At 37.8% G+C, this 23329-nt stretch overlaps 1 long non-coding RNA gene across 1 annotated transcript; it reads right to left on the minus strand.

Moving 5' to 3' along the window:
• Positions 1-17658: 17658 nt before the first annotated feature.
• Positions 17659-19145, minus strand: LOC118566712. Its single transcript, XR_004933244.1, has 2 exons — positions 18952-19145; positions 17659-18846 (listed from the first exon to the last, which is right to left on the minus strand). It is a non-coding gene; the product is annotated as an uncharacterized LOC118566712 (long non-coding RNA).
• Positions 19146-23329: the final 4184 nt, after the last annotated feature.

Raw genomic sequence — 23329 nt, forward strand, 5'->3', positions numbered from 1 at the left:
TACACACAAGATTTTTGCTACACTTCTGTTGTGTGAGATCCACAAATGTGTAAAAGGATTTGTATGTGTAATTTCTTGATTTGCTGCCCCTGAGCTCTTGCCAGAGCCATAGAGAGAAAGAGTTGCGACACTCTCTGATGTCACCGCCAGGGCAGTCACGTGGTTCGTGTAGACCGCTATAGTTCCAAAACATACGCTGGCTTTCATGTTCTTCTATGGGACAGACAGCAGCGATTGCGTTATTTAACGGTAAATATATATATAAACATACACCCTACTACTTTTTCAGCTGTTATTGCATGATAGATATTTGTTAATGTCAGTTTTCCATTTTGAGAGGCAGGGTGACAACGAAAAGCTGTATATTACTTAGATACCTTTTACATTTTTGGAGGGAAAAGCTTATGTTCATGTTCGTATGGACAGGAGTACAGGCTAGAACGGCTCTAACTTAGGTTTTCTTTTCCATATCATTCATGTGATGACAGATGTCTCATGATTTTCATTTTATCGCGACTGGGCTGTATTATTGATTTACCGTGATTTTGCTTATAAATTCCCATTCAGCCATTAGCTTACCTTCGTGGTAGCGTTAGGTCTGCCGTGGTTCATTCAGCATTCGCCTAGCAGCTAGCTCACTTCTGATAAGTGGTCACCCCCAGACCACAACGTGAAACATGATAATTTTAAGACTAAGAATATAATTTTAAGATTAAGCCATTGACATATTATCAAAAGCATTATGCTTATATGTTTGGGTCTATAGGTAAGTGCAGAGCTATTAAGATTTTTCTCTACGTCTGTGGGTTAATGCACAGAGTAAGAGTAATGTTAGCTGCAGAGAGGGTGATAGAGAACAGTGACAGGCAACACTCCCATTGGACTCCGTTGTTGCTTTTTGCTTTTTTGAGAAAGAACAGTCCATTCAGCATTTACACCCACGTTTTCTGATGAGACAGGAATTGGCCACACAGCAATGATAATTTTAATACTAAGCCATGTACAAAGAATCAAATATATTAAAGAATAACAACTCATTAAGCTTGGATGAATAAATCAAATATTGTTTAATAAAAAAATACTGAGTGAGACAACAAGGTGTGTGTGTGTGTGTGTGTGTGTGTGTGTGTGTGTGTGTGTGTGTGTGTGTGTGTGTGTGTGTGTGTGTATCTAACTGGAAAAACAAGAACAAAGTGAAGGAACAGGGAGGAATATTATAAGTGATTAATACATTTAAAAAAAATCCTCCACATACATCATGCTTCAGAGTGCATCAGGGCTGAAAGGAAGGACAACATTAATAATAAAAGGTACCTGGCATAAGATAAAAATGAACAGTGTGGAACAAAAAAATGGGAACAAGCATGAACAATATTAACAAACATACGTACAGTATGTGTGAACAAGAACAACAAATGTGTAAACAGGCGTTAAAGGTATACTATGCAACCGGGGTTGATTTTTCAGCGAGGCTCCCCCCAGAGGGCGAAAGTAAAAGTGCACTGTCGTAAAGATGCTCAGCTGTTCTGGTTTCTCCGTCAAGCCAGGCGCGGTTGTTTTGAGCTTAGCAGACAGGCGAACGCAACGAAAAGTAAAAAAAACGGTAGTACAAACAATGACACAGTGAAAGTATGAACATCAGGCTTCCCGCAGCGCTATCTTGGCGAGACGCTACCGCCGCAGCCGCCGCGGCCGCCAACATTCAAAAAAAAAAGATAAAATAAAATAATAATAATAATAAAACTCGATATGCTTGCATGTTTATTTGACGTTAACACGCGGTTCTTTGTTGTTGCTTTCGCGCGTGCATATAGTGAATAGCAGGGCAAAAACACATGGAGTTCTCGCCGTAAAGCAAGACCGACTCTCACGGTCTTGCACGAGAGTTCTGAACCTGTGAGTGCGGGCCGAGAGCTCTTGCAATTGCAAGTGCGGTATTTCCCCCACAGACCACCAGGGTGGCCGAGAAAACCTTTGTTCGACCTGAAATGACTCATTTAATCATCCAAAACGGTATGGAACACATTAATTAACTGAAAAATGTTGCATAGTATGCCTTTAAGAACAGGTATCCTAACCATTTTTTTGAGGGGGGTGGGGGGCTCCACTGAAACCTGAGATGGCCACAACAACGATACTGGTGGTCCAGCAAGATCTGTTGAGACAGGGGCACAAATATGTTCATTCAAGCCAGTTCATTCAGGACTGCCTAGAAAAATAATTTCTCTTGCATACATCATATCTATATCTATCTATCTATCTATCTATCTATCTATCTATCTATCTATCTATCTATCTATCTATCTATCTATCTATATCTATATATCTATATATCTATATCAATATCTATATATCTATATATATATCATTATATATATATATATATATATATATATATACATGTATATATATATATATATATATATATATATATATATATATATATACACACACACACACATCACTGTGGACATACAAATAAATATAAGCATATGCACCATAAAGGGCCTATTTATGTAATATACAGAGTTGACAATTCAAAAGAGGTAGCTATTTAATCAATTTACGCCTGGATATAACAGTGACCTCAGGTACAGTTTCTAGACGTTAGATCCTCTTTGTACCAGGTCAAGGAGGTTGCAAGAAATAACAGAGGCACGGTTTCCAAATAAATATATACACCTTAGTGTTCCCCAACAAAAACACACTCACTCCAAAACCCTAGTGCATATAATACAAAAGAAAACAAACTCTCCTCCCACTAGTCCCCTTAACCCAATCTGAATAAAACCAGAGCAAGATCCAGGGACAGCATAGGTCCTCAGGTGGGTCGAACCCAGACAGCAGCTAAAGAACACAAATTCTCCCCTGCTTTTACTAACACTAAAAGAGGAAGAAAACAAGAAAACAATCTGGAACTGTCGTGGAACAATAATTAAGATGGAACCGAACAACAAAAGAAACAGTAGCAAAACAGAACTAAAATCCCAACTGAAACAGTAGCAGGTCAGCCTGTATGGAGGACCAAGTCTTCCATAATTAAAAATAAATACAGAAATAAATAAATGCTCAATAAATAAATATGCATACAATTATGTGCCACCAAAAATATAATAAACAAATAAATGTAGGTAGAAAATAAATTATACAGTGAGACAAAATGTATATATCTCCTTTAATTAGCCACTTTATTTATTAATTACTTATTTTTTAAGTATTTATTTATGTGCATGTTATAATATTTTTGTCTGTTTTATTCTTTCTTTGTATTTTTTTGCCCTATTTATTTCTCCGATGCTGTTTATTTCTGCCTGTCCTTTTTACATTTCTGTTTGTCCTTTTTACATTTCTGTTTGCCGTTTTTACATTTCTGTCTCTCCTTTTTACATTTCTGCCTGTCCCTTTTACATTTCTGTATGCATTTCTGCCTCATTATGCAAATGAGGAGGGGCTGTGTCTTAAGGGCTCAACTTCTTCCCATTGGTTGGTTAACATTTTTACTGCATCGGTCAATCTACATGGCTTTTCCCCGCACTAAAGCTTTGTTTAGTAGTTTCAAACTCAGCAGGCAGACGTTCAGTGGCCGACCTCTTACGGGAAGCTGCTAATAGACTGGAAGAATTAGAACGCTGTACATTTGGGATCTGAAATGTTTTTCGGTGGTTTCAGATTCGGCTTTCCAGATCAATAACTCATCGGCGGATGATTTATTCTACAAAACAGACACCTCTCCGCAACCACCGCAAGGCAGACACTGAGCTTCAACCGTAGTTTCCTCAAAACGAGTCTTAGTCCGTGGGCCAGAATCTGTGGGACGTCTCCTTAAGAAGTTTCGTATGAACTGTCAGACGGCAACTTTCTTCCACCGGGAAAAGTTGCTACACATAGCAGTGATCTCAAAACACCAATAATCCCACGTTTTCACTTGCACATTAATAAGTTATTGCTGATAAAAAATCTAAACGGTTGCGCTCCGGTCCGAGAGGTCACGTGATTCGATTTTTGCTGCTCAGCCAATCAGATCGCTGTATTGTCAGCTGAGTGCGTTCAATGTATAAGGTGTTTTAAACATTTGTTTCCAGACGAAGAAAGCCCAATAATAGTATTTTCTGGCGCCAGTTGGCAAAGATCTTGATGGCAAGGAAAAAGAAATAGCCCAGACCATCCATTATCCATTTTCTAACACGCTTATCCCTGCTGGGTTCGGACCGGTGCCGATCTCCGGCTGTCAATGGGCGAGAGGCGGGGTATAAACTGGACAGGTCGGCAGTCCATCACAGGGCAGAAATAGCCCAGACTTTTGCTCATTTTGCTGTGATATCACCAAGACCTGCTGCGCTAGGATAGCACAGCCAAACGACTTATCCCCGGCAGAATTTGGATCCCCTGCGTCGGGAGAATGTTTGAAATCAATAAAAGTTTTAACCTTCAGCTTTGTGAAGTCTAAATATTTTTAAACATCACATTCTAATAAAATGAAATTGATTTTTTAAACTCCTAATACATTGTTCTGTTTTTAAAATCGACATATCTTGTTTTCTTAATATAGTTAATATCTCTATATGGTTCTTGGTTGAATTAAAATCTTATTAAATCTGATAATTTTGGCTGTACCTTTATTCAGTGTTTATTTGATCACACGTGAAATCCGCTTTATATGATCTATTCATGCGGGTCTAGCTACCAAAAAAGAAAAAGAAAAAAGACGAACAAGTAGACAGCTGTGATGGACTCATGAAGGTGGATTTTTGGTTTAAGCAGACAAACATGCGACAATCTAATAACAAAGCTAATATTTTTGTGACACATGTGGAAATGACCACAGAGCCGTTTACTTTCTCATAACATGTTATATTGAGTGATCAATCGAATTTTAACCGACATAACAATCCTTGATGATCGCACTAACAAGTGTTACATTTTTAACCCACTAACTGAACGATAATGTAACGACACCATTGATATATTTCATTAAGAAAAGTAAATCATCTTCATTTCCACGCCGGTTGGAGATGAGGCGGAGTTGACTGGATTCATTCTTCCAGCTGAATGCACTCCCGACGCAGGGGATCCAAATTCTGCCGGGGATAAGTCGTTTGGCTGTGCTATCCTAGCGCAGCAGGTCTTGGTGATATCACAGCAAAATGAGCAAAAGTCTGGGCTATTTCTGCCCTGTGATGGACTGGCGACCTGTCCAGTTTATACCCCGCCTCTCGCCCATTGACAGCCGGAGATCGGCACCGGTCCGAACCCAGCAGGGATAAGCGTGTTAGAAAATGGATAATGGATGGTCTGGGCTATTTCTTTTTCCTTGCCATCAAGATCTTTGCCAACTGGCGCCAGAAAATACTATTATTGGGCTTTCTTCGCCTGGAAACAAATGTTTAAAACACCTTACACATTGAACGCACTCAGCTGACAATACAGCGATCTGATTGGCTGAGCAGCAAAAATCGAATCACGTGACCTCTCGGACCGGAGCGCAACCGTTTAGATTTTTTATCAGCAATAACTTATTAATGTGCAAGTGAAAACGTGGGATTATTGGTGTTTTGAGATCACTGCTATGTGTAGCAACTTTTCCCGGTGGAAGAAAGTTGCCGTCTGACAGTTCATACGAAACTTCTTAAAGAGACGTCCCACAGATTCTGGCCCACGGACTAAGACTCGTTTTGAGGAAACTACGGTTGAAGCTCAGTGTCTGCCATGCGTTGGTTGCGGAGAGGTGTCTGTTTTGTAGAATAAATCATCCGCCGATGAGTTATTGATCTGGAAAGCCGAATCTGAAACCACCGAAAAACATTTCAGATCCCAAATGTACAGCGTTCTAATTCTTCCAGTCTATTAGCAGCTTCCCGTAAGAGGTCGGACACTGAACGTCTGCCTGCTGAGTTTGACATTACTAAACAATTCTTTAGTGCGGGGGAAAGCCATGTAGATTTGACCGACGCAGTAAAATGCTAACCAACCAATGGGAAGAAGTTGAGCCCTTAAGACACAGCCCCTCCTCATTAGCATAATGAGGCAGAAATGCATACAGAAATGTAAAAGGGACAGGCAGAAATGTAAAAAGGAGAGACAGAAATGTAAAAACGGCAAACAGAAATGTAAAAAGGACAGACAGAAATGTAAAAACGACAAACAGAAATGTAAAAAGGACAGACAGAAATGTAAAAATGACAAACAGAAATGTAAAAAGGACAGACAGAAATGTAAAAAGGACAAACAGAAATGTAAAAAGGACAAACAGAAATGTAAAAAGGACAAGCAGAAATAAATAGCATCGGAGAAATAAATAGGGCAAAAAAATACAAAGAAAGAATAAAACAGACAAAAATATTATAACATGCACATAAATAAATACTTAAAAAATAAGTAATTAATAAATAAAGTGGCTAATTAAAGGAGATATATACATTTTGTCTCACTGTATAATTTATTTTCTACCTACATTTATTTGTTTATTATATTTTTGGTGGCACATAATTGTATGCATATTTATTTATTGAGCATTTATTTATTTCTGTATTTATTTTTAATTATGGAAGACTTGGTCCTCCATAAGCCTGCACACAAAAGAAGTCATGTTAAAAACAGCACCTTAAACATCCAGATAACCTGCAACTGTCAATTTACCTCTAGTGTGAAAAAAAACAGTCCACGGTTCTTTGTGCTTGCCTACAAATGGGTTGCCTAAAATAATCAAAAAGAGGGATTTAACCAAATCATTCACCAGCAATCTCACGCTCAATGATAGCCATACCCATAGACATCATATACGTAGACGCCCCATTGTACGCTGCCGGCCGCTAGACTAACGTGCCTACAGGGCGGCCATCTTGGGTCAGACCACAGATCAGACATCTGCTGTCAAAATGAATAGGAGGCAGCTCAGATTTAATTTAAATCATATGTTCACAATGCTGGTGACCTTTCAGACAGATTACACATATTTATTCAGAACAAAAACATTTTAAACTGAAGTCTAACGGGATGATATATATACTCACAGTTATATATTTTCAGTTACATATTAATATAATAAACACAAATTATACACACATCTCTCTCTCTCTATCTATACATATACATATATAAATATACATATAAATATACATATATTATAAATATATATATATATATACACATACATACATATATACATACATACATATATATATATATATATATATATATATATATATATATATATATATATATATATATATCCTCAGTCAGATCTTTTAGAAATCAGGGTGTTTAATGTACTTTTCTTCGCTTCCATCCCTGCTACCCATTAGCACATAATGTGTTTATGCATAAAATCTTACTTGTGGAAGGTAATTCCCCGGGATCTGGTTTGTAATGCCCTTTTATTTCCGCACCCATAAGCCGAGCAAAAGTCGGGCATCCTGGGACGGAGCTCTGGAAGTTTGCTGACTGTCAATATAAAATCGAAATTATGTATTAAGTTAGACAATCAATCTTTTAATTCAATCAATTGGTCCCATGTAGCCCCTAAAGGGGTGACGTCTTCAGTCAGCTAATTTATCTGGAAATCGGTTGAGAATTCACCGGATTCAGAGTGTCTGAAAACATAAAGCACCACTTACCTGAACTGACTTGTATTCTGTCTGACTGCCGCTTGGTCTGACCTAAGATGGCCGCTCTGTCGGCACGCCTCTCAACCAAGAACGCGGCGTCTACGTATTCATGTCTGTGGCCATAACTTTACAGGAATCCTCTGCCTCAAATGTGCTTTCCTGAGCTGAGAGAAGATGGCGGACAGGGCAGTCGTATTTCTCTGAGCTCCCAAAGAGGTCCCGACACTAAATTATTTTATGAAGTGAACTATTAGTTAATATCTGTAAAATCAGCTCTCAGCTTGAAATATGAAGAAAAGCAACAAGTTGATGCCACCTGCAGTCAAGACTCTGCATACTAAAAGCTCTGAAAGTGATCACGACTATTCTGTGCCTATGGAGTCAACAACAGTTAGCAAACGGGAAAGGGAAGCCAATACCCCGACCAGCACTCCAGAAAAAAACATACACATGGAGAAAAGAACAAAAGGTACGTCCCAGGAACAAATGAACACCGAGTCCATTTTAAACGCTATAAGTTCCTTAGGACAGAAAGTAGATGACCGCATGGAAGAAGTTGGCACGCAAATGAAGCAACACAGTGCTATGCTAGCGGCTATTGCTAAATCGGTTCAGCTAAACTCAGAAGAGCTTGAAGATTGCAAAAAGAAAATAACAGCATTGGAGAAACAAGTGGATACACTCTCCAAAGAGAACATGCAGTTGAAAGAAGGTGTCCTTAACAGTGAAAGATATAAAAGACGGTGGTGCCTCCGCATAAAAGGAAAAAAGGAAAAGTCTAATGAGAACATCCGTGAAGAAGTGGTGGCCCTTCTGTGCAAAATTGCACCTAATTTGGCTTCAAAGATGGATGAAGAGGTTGATGTTGTCCATAGAGTGGGTCGAAGGATGAATAACAGGGACAGACAGATCATCATTATGTTTGTGAGACGAGCCTTAAGAGACGACATCTGGAGGAGAACTAAAACTTCTCCCATTTGCAAAGAAGAAGGAGTTCGCTTCTCTGAAGATTTGACACCAGAAGATTGGAAAGCGAGACAAGTTCTGTGGCCAAAAATTGAAAAGGCAAGAAAAGAAGGCAAAGCTGCGGGCTTCAGGGGCCCGTTTGGTTTCATTGAAGGCAAACGCATCATGGATGCTTCTACAGCTGAGAACTGAGATGCAGCAGAAATGAACATGGAAAGATAGAGGACTGTTCTGTTAATGGGACCTCTCACTCAACGTTTTTTCTTTTCACTCTCCTAAACCGTTTGTGCATAGGTTCATGTGTTCTATTTTTCAGATAAAAAAAGATTTTTCTTTAGTTTCTTTTAACACAAGGGGACTGAAAGACTCACTTAAACGGAAAGCAGTTTTTTTGTTTTGTAAAGGACAACAAGCACATTGCACCTTTTTACAGGAAACTCATTCTGACGCATCTGACGTGAAGTTCTGGTCGCAGCAATGGGGAGATAAAATTCTCTTCAGTCATGGGACAAATCGATCTGCTGGAGTTGCCATCTGCTTTTTCAGGTGTCCCGGTAAGATTTTGAGTGAAAAAGCAGATAAGGATGGACATTGGGTGGCCTGTGTTTTAGAAGTTGATAATGTCCCAATAATTTTGTTAAACATTTATGGATATAATAAGGATCAATACAACAGGAATCTGCTACATCAGATAACAATGGTTATTGCAGAGTTTAATGCTAATTTTCCTACTGATCATATCGTAGTTGGAGGGGATTTCAACTTGGCTCCAGATGAATATATGGATCGTTGGCCTTCACTGCTGGCAAAAGAAACTCCAAATCCTATTGTTAAAGAATTTGTTAGCAGCACGAAATTGATGGACGTCTGGAGAACGCTACATAGTGGAGTCAAACAGTTCACCTGGCACAAACCTAATGGTCAAAGTAAATCACGCATTGATTATTGGCTGGTATCTACTGCAATTCTAGAGTGTATTAAAGAAACAGAGATAGCTAACTGTCCTTTAAGTGATCACTGCATTATTAGTTTAAAACTACAAAATCTAGATAGACGTTCTAAACCCAATAATTACTGGAAATTTAATTCAAACCTTCTTAAAAACTTTGAGTTTTGTCAATTTATTAAAGAACTTATTCTAAATATATCAAATGATAATTCTATTGAAACACCAATTCTTAAGTGGGAATACTTGAAATACAGTATTAGAAAGTTTTCAATAAAATTTGGTCAAGAATTACATAGAAAAAAAAAGTAGAAGAGACAATAGTGATTAAAGATCTTATGTCACTTTACAGAAAATTAAGTTGGACTGATGAAGATAAAGAAACAATAAATAAATTGCAATCTAAATTAGATGAGATTTACATAAATAAGGCAAAAGGTGCTTATGTAAGGTCCAGAGCCAGGTGGATCGAAGAAGGAGAAAAAAATAGTGCTTTCTTTTGTAACTTAGAAAAACATAGACAGGAATATAATTCTATTAATAGTCTTATTATTGATGGAGTGGAATGTTCTGAGACTAATAGAATAACAGAAGAAGTATTTAATTTCTATAGTAATCTTTATAAATCTTCACATACAGAGAGAATTACTTCATCCTTTTTTGATAAAATAAGTAATCTAGTTCCTACTATTGATGAAAACTTTAAGAAAATCTGTGATGAAGAGCTAAGAATCTCTGAATTTGACATTGCTATAAGAAATATGGCGTCTGATCGCGCTCCTGGTCCAGACGGACTCACAGCTAACCTTTATAAACATTTCTGGGAGGATTTAAAACTTTTGTTGTTTCAGGCTGTAGAAGAATGTGTTAGTAGAAAGGAACTCATGCAAACTATGAAACAAGGCATAATTAAACTAATCCCAAAACCTGGTAAAGATAAGAAAAACTTAAATAATTTAAGGCCTATCACGCTATTGAACACAGACTACAAGATCCTAACAAAGGTTTTGGCAATGAGGTTAAAAACTGGCTTGCCTAGAATAATTAGTCAAACACAATCTGGTTTTCTAAAAGGCAGATCCATCCATAACAACATCCGCCTGGTTCTGGACCTTATTGATTATAGTCACTTAATAAAAGATGATAGTTTTATGTTGTTTTTAGATTTTCACAAAGCATTTGATTCTGTAGAACATCAATTTATTGTTAACACGTTGAGACATTTCGGATTTGGTAATAGTTTTCTTAATATGATTACCATGTTAAACACCAATATCAACAGCTGCGTGTCTCTGTCACAGGGCACATGTCTCAGATTCAAAGTAGAAAGAGGAATCAGACAAGGTTGCAGTATCTCGCCTCTCTTATTTATTTTAGTCACAGAGCTACTAGCAATAACAATTAAAAACTCCAATATTGAAGGTTTGGAAATAAATAACCAGAAAATAATCATTAGCCAATTTGCAGATGATACAACCCTCTTCCTAAAAAACAAAGAACAAATTCCTATAGCTCTAAAGGTAATAGAGTTGTTCTCTCAAGCCTCAGGGCTGCAGTTAAATATAAACAAATGTGAAATTATGAGCATTCACAACTGTTCTGATTCTTCAATTTTCAATATTCCAGTTAAAAATGAGATTAAATACTTAGGCATGTGGATTACTAAATGTAAAGCTACCAGCGTTAGAAAAAATTTACAGGACAAAATTGATAAATGTGGCAAAACCTTAAATAATTGGCTTCAAAGAGACTTGACGTTGTTTGGTAGAACGTTATTAACAAAAACTGAATCCTTATCCAGGCTGACGTATCCTGCATATTCCTTAGCCGTCCCTCCAAATATCATAAAACAGATTAATAGAATTAATTTTAACTTTATTTGGAAAAACAAACACATTATATCAGAAAAAGTGATTTGCTAAAAAATTATGAGGATGGTGGTATCAAGGCAATTGATTTTGAAATTATGAATGGTACTTTAAAAATGAGATGGCTTCAGTCCCTTATAAAAAACAGTGATCTCATTTGGTTTGTTATTCCGTCATTCGTATTTCAAAAAGTTGGAGGTATTGAGTTGTTATTGAAATGTGATTTTGAATTATCAAAACTCCCCCTACAACTCTCTAATTTCCACCAACAGGTTTTGTTACAGTGGAAGTTAATGTTTAAGCATAACTTCAGCCCTCATAATGTTCCACTGTGGAACAACAGAGCCATTCTATGTGGTAGAAAATCTATTTTTCTAGAAAATTGGTGGAATAAAGGAATCTGGTCAATTACTCATTTACTGGATGGAAATGGTGATTTTCTAAGTTTGGAGAATTTTAACAGGAAGTATAGAAATGATTGTTCACTAAGAATTTATAAGAAAGTTTTACGATGTATCCCTGATGTCCTCATTCATTCAGTTAAAAACAGTTTACCTAATTTCCTTATTCCTAGACTCCATAAGATTCAATTTGAGCATGTGGACATTAGAGATAATAGGTGCAACAACAAGTTTTTGAATCAGTATTCTATAAATAATATGTACCCAGGAAGAACAAAAAACACAGTTCTCTTACAAAATTTTAAGAAATCTATGATAGTCAAAATTAGGACAAATTATTTGAAATTCCCAATTCCTCCTAAATATAAAGAATTACAATTTAAAATAATAAATAACGTATATCCTTCAAATGAGTTTTTAAGGGAGAGATTTAAGTTTAATGTCGAGAATTGTGGCTTTTGTACAACTCAATTGGAAACAACTAAACATCTTTTTTATGAATGTAAAGAAGTATTAAACTTATGGGATCAACTTCGGAACTTTCTGTCTTCTAAAACAATAAATATAGATTTTATTTCCTTGCAAAACATTCAATTCGGTTTATCCATTAAAGAAAAAAATTTGGAATTTTTAATCAATATTATAATAATTGTAACAAAGTATTATATCCATAAATGTCGTTATGCAAAATGCTCCCTCTCAATCTCTGCTCTCAAAAACGAACTTTCCCTTTTCCAAAGATGTCTGAGAAAGATGCAAAATATAAATGCAATTAAATTGTTTAAGTTAATTGAAGAGTTTCAGTTGGTAGTCCCCACGGATTAATTTATTTTAACTACTATTATTATTTTATTTATTTTTATTCATTTTATTTTATTTTATACTTTGTTCCAGCCTTTGTATTTAACTGTATTTTTCAAAAGCAGGAGTTGTGATATTTCTACTTGTATTGAAATATTTGTTATTGACTTGTTAATTGAGATTGTTATTGTTTTTCTATATATTCAATAAAAAATAAAAATAAAAAAAGTGCTTTCCTTCTTCTTCTTCTTCTTTGTGTTTTTTTCTGGCGGTTGGCACGCAACGAAACGGTGCATTACCGCCACCAACTGGTTTGGAGTGTGGGTCAGGATGACTCATACTACCTAAAATAAATTAAACCAAACTACCAAAACAAAACAAACACCCAAAAAAATAAAAAAAATAAATAAAAAATAAATAAATTAAATCCTATCAATTAAATTACTTAGTCTAAGATAATGAAACATAATCCCATAACACTCATCTCTTGAATTACTTCTAAGCATTTCTATTAAATCAAATTTTATTCTTTTCCTTTTTAAATTTTTAACCATTTCCCTTCTTTCTTCTTCATATTTCTTACAGTATATCATAATATGCTCAACTGTTTCTTGTTCCCCACAATACTCACATCTTCCAGTGTTATGCTTCCCTATTTTGAATAATGTTCCATTTAATCCTGTGTGCCCAAATCTAAGTCTTGATATGATTGTTTCTTCCCTTCTGCTCCTCCCTGCACAACTCATTTCTCCCACTCTCCTCTGAATCATGTACAGCCACCGTCCTTTCCTCTCTTCCTCCCATTGCTTTTGCCACCTTTCCTTCATCTTCTGTTTAATAATGCTCTTTACTTCCATCTTACTAACTTTAATTGAGATATCAATGTTTTCTCTAATTGTAGCCTCCTTTGCAACCTTATCTGCCATTTCATTTCCTTTTATTCCCATATGTGCTGGTACCCACAAAAATATAACTGTAATTCCATCATTTGAATTCTGAACAATGTTTGCTGGATTTCTATTAAAATATCTGGTCTACTATCTGAATGACTTCTCTGTAAACTGATTAATGATGAAGATGAATCTGAACAAATTATTACTCTCAGTGGTCTTATTTCCTCTACCCATTGTACTGCCAACAGAATTTCTTCTGTGTATACTGATATGTTATCACTGATCCTCTTTCCTATTGTAATTTTAAACTCTGGAACAATAACTGATACTCCTATCTTATTAACTAAAGTTTTTGATGCATCTGTGTAGATCTGAATGAAACTATAATAACTGTTAATATATTTCTGTATTGTATCTGATTTAAAAAAAAAACTCCCTATCTTTGTTTTTCTTTTTAATAATTTAAAATCTACTTTTGCTTCAGGTAATGTGCTTTCCTTACCCATTTGCCCCCTTTTAACTGGAAAGGCTGATTGCCTCTCGTTAACCCCCAGCTGCGCGCGATCACAGCATCCTCCATATGTGGCAGGAGGGAGGGTGCGCAGCACAATGCTTCTGGGACAGAATGCCCCGGCTACATAACGTTAGTGCTACCTTTACAGAGGGCGAAGTCAAGCTAACAAACTAGCAGGCAATCGGTGGTCTACCAAGATAAAACATATAATTTCTCTCTATGGCGCTGCTCTGGCTCACAGGCTGCCTCTTCTGGCTGCAGGAGGTCACGTGACTTTCACGGATCGTACTGAAGAGTTTTGCTGCCAGAAGGGTGACATTGGTAACTTGCTATAACAAGATAAGTTTCTCGTTTTAATGGCATATGTTTCCCTTTTTAATGAGAGACTTATCTTGTTAAAACAGGATCATTTTCTCCTTATAACAACAGCATCATCTCGCGGGATATGTGTGACATGGGAGAAGATGGAGACAGAGGGAGGCCCTTTATTTCTTTTTAAGAAGTCGTCATTTGTCGGAGGAATGTGTTTCTGCACTGAGGAGTTACAAGGTAAGTCATGCATACAAAGCAAGTAGCCTACTTGAAATCTGATCAATTTGACAGTTATTATTTATAGTTAACTATTCTCTGGATACATCTGTAGTACCGTCTGGCTCTGTTTACACGGTGAAACAGGTTTGCGTTGCATTTGTATTGTCTACTCACACACTACAAGTTTTAACTGTTGCTTAAGGTGACTTGCAGCTATAGCTGTGGGTTTATTCAGAATAGTTTGCAGCCGAAACAGTACTAGGTGTCACTAACCGATACGTACCGGTAGCATGATCCGTTCCATCAGCTCATTTGCGCACGCGCGAACAGAATAACTTCAGGTGCATCCCTGCCGAGATATGCATCCACTGTCGCGGGAGCGCGCCTCGCTCTGTACAGCTGAATATCGACGAAGAAAGCGGATTAAAATGTGACCAACGGAGTTACTTGTTCTTATATTAATGATATCAAAACGTTTGAATATACCTCTTGTGTGAAAAAAACGGTGTTTATTTGGCAGATTCGTTTACAAAAGTACGGGTGTAATGAACACCATTAAATCCAAAGTTTTTATCTGAGGTACGGCTGATTTATTTGTTGTGCTCTCTTGTCATTCACATACAACAATAAACCGTGAGAACCGACGTGAGTTTTGAAACTGCAAAGCTTTGTCTTAAACGGAAGATCAGACTGCTTCTACAGTAAACAGCACAGCGTTCATAGACCAGTATGATGCATTCGCGACTGTCAGACAGCTATGTTGCATTCAGGGGCATGGGACATTTCCAACCTACAAGGAAAGAGGCATAAAACGGAAAAGAACTTAACTCATACAATAATGTATTTTTCCAGAAAATAGCGTGACCTTTCTAACAATACTGAATGCTTTATGCTTGTATTTATGATATTGTTTTTGATTATGCACATCTGCTAGCTTTTTATTCTGAAAATTCTATAATATTACAACAGCAAATTATCAAAGTTCTTCAAAAGCCTGTTTAAAAGTTCCAAATGGGGCTGCAGATCAAAGAGCGACAATTGCCCTGTCATTGTTTTAAAGGGCAGAATTTGCATTTGCTGACCCTTATCCTTTAACTACAGATGGATATAGAGGAATAAAGTCATACCAAACCCTCATAGATAACAATGGTTATTGCAGAGTTTAATGGTTGACCTTAAGTGCCAAACCCTCATAGAAACCCTCATAGCAGGGGGTGCGTTTTTTGGCAAGGGGCTGCCGAAAAGAATCCCCCTGGTTTTTAATCTAAAAATTGTCCCTGACTCATGAAATTCATACTGGTAGCTCAGAACAAACGAGTTAACATGTAGGAAATGTTAAATCAGCTACAAGTGTATATTTAAGTAAAATAGCAGGGGGGTGCGTTTTTCAAGTACATATCGCTGCAGCGCCTGTTGGATATCCAACTCCGCCCATCCAAGTCGGCCATTTTGATGACGTCACCCCAACTCAACTCGCCCATCCAAGTCGGCCATTTTTAATACGTCACCCCTGGGAAGTGTAACATAACAAACTGCAGTCACGTAATAGGGGGTTTTCAGCTGACGTCACACTCACATGACTACTCAGCGCGTCCGCCATATTGGGTGGCAGTCGTTTCGCACCGTTGACCTGCATTGTATGACGCCTTAGGCAGTATTGGAAGTGAACAATGGGGAAAACGTGTTTAATGGTTGGTTGCACGGCCCGTGGAGGTGGAGATCAACGCTCTTTCTATCGCCTACCAGCCGTAATAGTGAATCAATGTGAAAAAACTAAACAGCTATCTGAACAAAGCCGTCACCTATGGCTGACACGGATATCCAGGTCCGATTTGGATGGTGTTAAGCTGGAATACGCCAGAGTCTGCGGTGCTCACTTTGTCACAGGTAATTAACTGTTAAGTATTTAAAACATGTAATATGGGAGTTCGGGTCATTTTGACCTTTTTCCCTGGCTCTCGCCGATGGAAGCAACAGGAAACCATCTGGAGTCGTTATTTACTAGGACTGTTCCAAAATATGTCAAGTAGCGGAATTAATCGCTCTGTTGTTGTACTTTTAGTGATAAACACTTCCCAGAATTTAAGCCCTGTTGCCAATTGACGTCAATAGCGTGTAACGCACACACACCAATGGAGACACACAGACACTTGTGTTTAACGCACACACATTATGTTCTTTTAAAAAGACGACCATTGTATTTGAATGTCAGAATTCGCTCCGGAAACCCGTTTGTACGTTTCTAGGCATAATAAAGACGAATTCTCGTTGTTAAGACAAAGGAACGCCATTTTCTCTGAGTCTTTCTTTCTTTTTATAAGGTTAATAGTTAAGTAATTCTCCCACAAAATTGGTGAACCCCGACGTGATAGGAAAAAAGGGAGTTTTTGCCTTCCCGGACAGACGGCTTGGGTTCCCCCGCACGGACCTGGCCCCTCCGCGCTGGGGTGGAGGAGAGAGGACAGAGGTGAGTGAAAATACATTTTTTACTGCTCTGTCTTCTCCTCTCTCTGCTTGTTAGCGATGAATCTGCCGCCTGTGTAATTTGAATTGGGAAGAGCGTTGTTTGTGATTGATTGACAGACGGGAGTGGTCGTTCCTTTGGCTTGACATCTATTTGGTATTTTTCTACGTAGAAAAATAAGTTGTCTAAACATCAAAAGATTTGGAATGATATTTGCTTCCTCCACAGTTGGGCACACATGACAACTTAAAGAAGTGATTGGTTACTCCCAGCCGCTTTTATCGGATGTCCCGTCAAATATGACGTTAGAAGCGACGGCGTATAAGAAATGAATCGGACCAGTACGGGTCTTTGCTGAAGTTTTTCTAATATACATAACTTTTTAGAATCAAAGAGATCATTTCTGAAAGAATTGATCTTATAAATGTTCGGTTGGTCGGAGTCTTTAGGGCGCGGCCCTGTTAATGTAAGCGCTTGGAAAAAGAATAAGGCAGTTCTCGGATCATTCCATGCGTGGAACTCCGATGAAAATGTGGCCTTAACAGAGTTGACTGCAGTCTGTTTTTGGTTGAGTACTCCAGGTTTAGGCAAACGAGGTTAAAGCCTCCTATCAAATTTGAAGCAAAGAGGCCTTGCTGGTGCACGTGAAGTATAAATGTTTATTTTTAACTTTTTTTTTTGCTCTGGGTCCCATAAAAAAACCTGATTTAAATTTTCTGTGCGCACAGTTAAAATCCAGGAACATTGAACATTTGGACCTTTAAGAAAAACAATAAGTCTCCCGGGAGAGTGAGAGTGAAAGGAAAACGTGAGAATGTGGGAATGTTGAAAGGTGATGATTAAGAATGTGTGATTGTTGTTGACGTCTACGTGTGATTATAAAGGATGAGAGCTTTATTGGATGACTAAAACGCATGGATGAATGAAACTGCATGGTTGCTTTTGTTTTGTTTTTGTTTTTTGTTTTTTGTATTCAAGTCCCACTGTTAGAGGTAAAGTTGTCTAGGTTGATGAGCTAAAAAGTGCTTGGAAACTTTTATTGTTGTAAGGAAATCTTGGTGGACCAAGGTGTGTATACTTTTTGAAGCTGTTATGTTGTTAAGATGTGGGTGCAGGTATTTAAACTTTGTATTTGTAAGACTGTTTTGTTTGGGGAAGGAGACGGCTCCGTCTGCCTTTTTTGCCTGTCAGCGGGGCAGAACCACTGGCAGGCTGAGTTATTTTTAGCCTGTTAGTTAAAGACTGCCAAGTAGCTCTCTCCCCCGCCCGAAGGAAAATCTTGCACACACACACTAAGTTCTCCTCAGGCAGAGGAACCACACATACAGCTCTACGCAGGCAAGGAGAGCCACACACACAACACTTTTCACTCCCTCCTCCCGGAGCGTTGCCCCTCCTCTCCCTCTCTCCCCCGCCCGAGGAGAGACAAAAGGACCTCTGAAAAAACAAAAAGTAAAAAGATTTTAGTCTCGCTTTCGCGAGAGAAATTAACCCCGTATTGCATCTCAATTTTTTTTGTTTTTCTTAATGTGGATTAACGAAATGTGGACGATTTGTTAATCTGCGGAAACACACTAAATGACTGTCATCAGGACTCAATCAAAGTTCTGCAAAGATTAGCAGAGGGAGGACACAAGGTCTCCAAACAAAACTACAGTACTGTCAACCACAGGTAGATTACCTAGGAAAGACAAATACCTCAAGGAAGAGTTAGCATTTCACCTTCTCAACTGGAAGGTTTTAGCAAAGCTCCAAGTCCACGGACAGTCAGCGAAATGATGACATTGTTGGGAATGACAGGTTTCAATGCAGACTGGATTGAAAACTATGCAGGAAAACAGCATCGTTTAGAGAACTCCTAAAAGAAGCAGGAAACCAGTTGTTTAAAGCAGTGTTAAAATGGACAACTGAAGCTAAAATAGCTTTTGAGACACTAAAACAGCACTACGATAAATAATTTTACCTGTATGTAGCCAACAGAAAAACATGTACGCGTCAATGTACTAATGCAAGAAACCTCACCCCCACCAACTTGTCAGTGAGAGCCTGCGTCTGCTCCGCTGTCCCCTGACCAAGGAAAAAACTTACAGGGTAGAGTTGAAATGTAACAGTATCTTACAAAAACCTTAACCCTTTGTTACCTCCTTGGCAACCCCTACCGTTTGCCAAATTAAACTCGCTCTGTACAAAGAACATTAACCCATTAATAGCCCTACTGTCGTCGGTTCACTGGATCGATCATTGATTTTGAGGTTGAGTTGAAGCCTACTTAGTATGGATGTTTAATTGGATGTGTGATGTGATGAATGAGGTTATTTGAATATGTGAAATGCATGTGACAAGGTATTAACATTGCATGTTCGGCTTTAAGCATTAACAGCTGTTTCAATCGTAGTGCAGAGCAAACTCGCTGTGTGAAAGCAGACACACACACACACGCGCATGCTTTAAATAACTGCTGACAAGCAACTAGAAACGTAAAACTGTTTATAGCAATTCATAGAATAAATGCCGGCAAGATTATCTATAACATACAAAAGTTTGTGTTTGTCTAAGTGTTGTCTAAATGTTGTGTACGTCTAAGTGTTGTTTAGGGGTATTTTGTGTAAATGTTTAATCTATGTTGCGAAGGCGGTTTACTGACAGTTGTCTGATTTTTGTTTGTGCTATCGCAGTATGTTTTAATAATAATGTTGATAAGCATTATTAACGCAATGACATAATGGATCAACAAGAATTTATTAGTGTAAACAAAGGTCATAAGTTTTAGCTGTCCACAATGCCTGATGTCTCAGTATTCACAAAAGTCCGGACTGAAGTGAATGTTGGCGAATTGCCTTAAGATTATGCATTGGATTGTACTAAATTCTTAGGAATACTGGGGTGTCAGTCAGGCTGGAACTCAATTGTGAGGTTTATTAAAAAGAATCATCATCCATAAGCCTTTGTCAGTATCAGGAGTATGGGTGGAGAAAAGAAAAGAGAAGGAAAAGAGGAAAACCATTAATGATGTCTGTGTATTATGTGATAATGATGTCTTAAGAACAATGACCATTAGACTTTTGGTATATTTAAGGTAACATATACTTGCGTTAATGGTTTAGATAATTAAAGTGTAAATATTACTGAACTTTGCGGTTATGCAAAGACTTTGGAAGTGGTTGTGTCTCTCCACTCCTAAATACCAGGATTGACACAATGCCAGGAGCTGCAGAGCTCTGAGAGGAGAGCAGCAGAGAGGAGGTTGAGACTCCCGACTGCACAACAGGGGCGACCCTAGGAAAAACAGGGCCCCAACATATTTGACGTCTGTCGAATCACTATGAGTCAATAAACCATAAAATTTAAAGCATATGGGAGATCTGGATAATTAAAAACAACTTAAACGGCGAAACTGAAAAGGAGGCTTGTGATCAAAAGGTACTTCTAAATTAGTTCTCTTTTGGTTGGTTCACCATTGAGACTGATTATTAAAATACAAGTTTAATGTAAGCAACAGCTAAAAATTATAGCATTTACAGTGATTAATAAGGTCTAATTTAAATAGAATTAGAGTTGCCAAAGAATAGGTTGTGATAATTGTCATTCTTGTTAAAAACAATAAAATAAAATAACTTAAAGTGAAGATTAAGATGGTGAATTAATTATTTTGCCATTGGGAAACCTCTGTGACTTTGTAAAATTATAAAATGACTTCAGAAAATTGTTTAATTTGGTACAGGGGAAGTAAAGAATAAAATAGAACATAAGCAAAATTAAGGAATCAACTTATTAATCTCTAAATGGTGGATCTGATGAAAAGGGTTGCACATACTGAAATGGCACTGAAGGAGAAATGCCTAATGAGCAGCTGACTGGTGATGGTACAACCTGAGGTTTGTCAACAAGGAGAACCAGAACAAAATTTACATCGGCGGGAATCCTGCCCGGATTCCAGAGCGCTGGCTCAATGCCTGCTCAGACATGGAGCAGCGAAGGACGCTCAGGCCGTCAGGAAACACGGCTGAGCAAAGGAAGGGTCTCCACGTCTGTTGACAATGACCAGAAAAAGAGCTGCAGCACACTGATATTTGTGAAAACCCAGCGACTGAAGGTCCACCAAAGAAATTAGCACAATCCAATCGATTCGATTAATTCTGGAAGTAAAGTAAAACAAATATTGAGAATGGCAACTAGTTGCTATAATGTATTAAATTATATAAGTGGCTAAAATCAAATTGTCCAGTGTAATTATTAACAGAAAATTCCCAGTGATCAGATAAGTTAACATTTTGTTTTATACCTTTGAAGTTGAACTAGTAGAGTGTTGAATAATAAGACGATGGGTCCTCCCATGACAAAGTAATTAATTACCTCCGGCACTGTTAATTAGGAAACAGGCACTTTTAAGAAGAGGATAGCAGAATTTGAGGATTACAGAACAAATGAGGTATTCAACACTAGAGTGTCACATTATGATTGAATGACACGAGTAGATTGAGAAACCAATAACTTATGTATTTGAAAACAGATTTATGGCTTAATGACGTAAACACTAGAAAAAGATTAAAGTCATAAATTAAAATAATTTGGGTTGAAGATATTTCAGAAATAGTTTTGAACCCTAAACTAAGTACTTTTGTTTATTTCCTTTAAACATTAGACAAGAAGGACATGTTATTTTTTTTTATTCTTGAATAAAAATATTTTTGAAGTGGATTGGGAATCTTTCTGCTAGTATCAGCAGATCACAAGCCTCTGCTCAGTTCAGTGAGTATTTTATTTTGGTAATTAAAACCTTGGGTAACAGTGAATCAATCAGTGACAGTAACCCGATTTTTGTTATAACTATAAAAATCCTAATGTAAAAAGATACATGGGGTATGTGTAAATGCTTCATTTGAAAATTGAGTTTGTTACCGGGTAAACAGACACAGCCACAATACAAAGAGTAATGACAGGACCAGGTTTTGATTGCATGCTTAGCATTAACAACTCAGTCCTGATTGAGAGCACTAACTATTCTGTCTTCAGTCCTGTTTTTTCAGAAGTTGAGATTCTGTCCGGTTCTGGCCAACCTTTTTCTGATGGAAGACACATTGAAAAGACGAGAAGAACAGCTGTAAAGTGAGCATGGAGAGACGGTATGATAAATTATAAAGTGAAAATCAGACTGATGTCAACCTCTGATTTAAGAATAAATCTGAGCAGTCGGTTATATTTTTGGATTAGGATTGCAGTGCAGCATGGAGCAATGAATATTTGAAAAAAAAAGAAAAAAAAAAAAAAAATTCTAAATTGCTGAACAAAAGAGAGAATAGAAATATACCACTTAGTTTTACTTAGTTCTGGAAGGAAAAAGGGGCCTCAACTTCTAACACTTCTTCTTCTTTTCTTCTACTTTTGCTCCCTTATCTTGCATGAAAACCCTGGTCACTAAATTTTAATCATAAGGATGGAAATTTTTGTTAGGAATATCTTTCAGGAGCAGACGGAGAGCAAATTTGCACAGGAGTATGGCTGAGTCTGGGTACTGGCGGAGTAAGCCCTGTGAACATATCCTTTTTAAATTGTGAATTTTGATGAACAATTTTGTGACAAATGAGGACATTTTTGTTTAACCTTTTAAATATGTGAAAAGTCACTATTTTGCAGTTGATGTGGACTTTAAGTTCTAAATGTGCTGATGTATTTTATTTTCTACTGTTCCTATGTCCTGGAGTGGAGCATGGTTAATGGAGAACGGGATGAATTGTCACCGAAGCGGACTTTTATGTAAGGGCTGATAATATAGTGTGAAAAGAAGTTCCTGTCCAGGGATGGTGGTGAAGAGACCAGTCAAACCGGGAGACCTGGTGTACGTGAAGGTGTTCAGACGGAAATGGAACGGCTCGAGATGGGATAGACCCTTTGAGGTCAAACGAGCAACCGCAACCGCCGTCCAAGTTCAGGGAAGTGAAACGTGGTATCATTTGACTCATTGTACTAAAGTACACGCCAGAGACACTGTGAAGCCAGACAGTGCAAAGATAGACACTGTGAAACCAGACATTGGGAAAAAGTGTGAACAGACGATTTGCAGCAATGAGACTAGTATTAATGACATTTCACCTGTGGATGTTGGCAGAAGTGGTGAACCTAACGACAGCGAGGCCGGAGATGAACTCTCACAGCCTGCAGCCAGCGCCACAGCATCAGCTAACGACAGCTCAACCACGAGAGAAAGCAACGAGTAATGTGGGTCGAGACAGTCGACGTCCAACCATGAACTGTGGGACTTCGGTCTATAAAGGGAAATCCACCTTTGTAGAACAAGATAAGTACAACACAACGTTAATGGGTTTGAACAAGTACACACCAGT

This window comes from Fundulus heteroclitus, chromosome 1, assembly GCF_011125445.2.
Source record: "Fundulus heteroclitus isolate FHET01 chromosome 1, MU-UCD_Fhet_4.1, whole genome shotgun sequence".
Taxonomy (NCBI): Eukaryota; Metazoa; Chordata; class Actinopteri; order Cyprinodontiformes; family Fundulidae; genus Fundulus; species Fundulus heteroclitus.